We start from the raw sequence: 2500 nt of genomic DNA on the forward strand, positions 1-2500 counted from the left end.
TTTCCGTCAAAATCAACTGTACTAAAAGAAAAAAGAGTGTTATAGTGCTGCTGCTAAGAGACTTTGGGATTTTGGTTCACTTTGTCGACCTCCCTCATTTACATAGAGATCCTAGTTTGCAAGTCAGTTCGACTTTCTGCTGTACTGCCTTGAAGGTTTAATATATGCTCTATTTGTTCATTGGCTTCTCAACGCTCTAAAAAATGTTGAAATTATGTATTGGTGTTGATAGACCATATGTATTGGTAGTGACTTTTCAAAAAGTATTCATTGAATATCATAATCATATTCATTACTGTCATTAGCATTACTGTTATCATTTTTGTTATAGAAAAAAAAACGGCTGCGCGTGGATATGTGTGAGTACATACGAATATAGATAGATACATTAATAGATAGATAGATAGACAGACAGAGAGAAAGAGTGATGAAAATTTAGACTGATAAAAGAGAAGAGTCGGGGGTCGGGGGGGGGGGGTTAGGGGTAAGGGGGGTGAGGGCAAAAGGCAGAAAGCGGAAAAAATTCGGGGAAATTTCCCTGCACCGGCCGAATACAAAGGAAACAATTAGCCGGGAGGAATGTGGTCTGATTACACCTCCCGCGCATGTAGCAGGAGCAGGAGGAATTAGCAGGAGAAGCAGAAGGAATTAGTCTCACGTCAGTCACGACAAAGCTCTCGGGAAGACGCGCGTTCGAAACAGCTGCGCTAATTAGCCGCGGAAACAGAGGAGGAGGAGGCGGCGAGATCGAGGTTTTATGGACGACTCAGGCCTTTGCGGCGAGCCGGCGGGGAACACGCGCGCTATACGGATGTGTATATATGTATATATATATATATATATATATATATATATATATATATATATATATATATATATATATATATATATATATATATATATATATATATATATATATATATATATATATTTATATATATATTTATCTATCTATCTATCTATCTATCTATCTATCTATCTATCTATCTATCTATCTATCTATCTATCTATATATATATATATATATATATATATATATATATATATATATATATATATATATATATATACATTTATGTTTGTTTGTGTGTGTGTGTGTGTGTGTGTGTGTGTGACCATGAGCATGGGAAGGAAATGCTTTAGTATAAAAAAGAATTTTATATATATATACATATATATATATATATATATATATATATATATATATATATATATATATATACATATATATATATATATATATATATATGATAATAATAATAATAATAATAATAACAACAACAATAACAATAATAACAATAATAAATTTACCCTGTTACCAGGGAGAGAGTGACCTTGACAGAGCCAAATAATACACGTAAAAAATAATCATAGTGCGTTAGACGTGAATGCAAACAACAGTCCCTTTGTTGTAGTCCTTGATATATCCTATTATATATTTCTCAAGCAGTAAAAGTAATGGCATGTCCAATTACAATTAGTCTCAATAATTGTTGTTACTTGGATCTATCATGAAAGCTCACTGTTTTTTTTTTTTTCTTTTTACTTTCTTTCTTTCTTTTTTTCTTTTTATTCATCATGAAAACTCAACTTCTTCATCCCTTTTTACCACTTTTCATCATAAATCTTTTCTGCCTCGTCTCTCAAAGGCCAAGGCATCTCTCATCAACCACCAACAACCAGTGAACACTTTCCTTAGCTTCGTGTTCATTCGTGATTCCTTTCCTTTGCTATATCACAAAGCCTTTGATTCGACCTTCTGACCCGTCCGTGAAAAGTTATAAAAGTAGAAGTGTTTGAAATGATCCGCAACAACTCTCTCCTCATACCATCTCGACTGATGCCTAAGAACTCTGTTGGTGCAGCTCTTGAAACTGCGAAAATGTACACACACACACACACACACACACACACACACACACACACACACACACACACACACATATATATATAAATATATATATATATATATATATATATATATATATATATATATATATACACACACACACACACACACACACACACACACACACACACACACACCACACACACACACACACACACACACACACACACACACACACACACACACACACACACACTCACACACACACAAACTCACACACACACGCACACACACACATATATATACTTATATGGAGAGAGAGAGAGACAGAGAGAGAGAGACAGATAGAGATAGATAGTGAGAGAGAGAAAGAGAGAAAGAGAGGGAGAAAGAAAGAGAGAAAGAGAGAGAGAGAGAGAGATGGATAGATATATATAGCGCATAACAGAAAAACCGAAAGGAAAAGAATAAACAGAAAAAAAAGTTAAAAAACAAAAACGAAAACAAAAGGCGATCCATCAGTCTCTCGCATCTGCTAATTTCCGTTTGACGAGCCAAGACGTAATTGGCGGCCTGAACAAAAGGGGGGCGCTTGTAATGGGGAAAATTCTTATGAAAAGGAAAGTGCACGCTAAATGCCCGATCAAAGGG

Source organism: Penaeus vannamei, chromosome 27 (genome assembly GCF_042767895.1).
Source record: "Penaeus vannamei isolate JL-2024 chromosome 27, ASM4276789v1, whole genome shotgun sequence".
In the NCBI taxonomy this organism is placed as follows: Eukaryota; Metazoa; Arthropoda; class Malacostraca; order Decapoda; family Penaeidae; genus Penaeus; species Penaeus vannamei.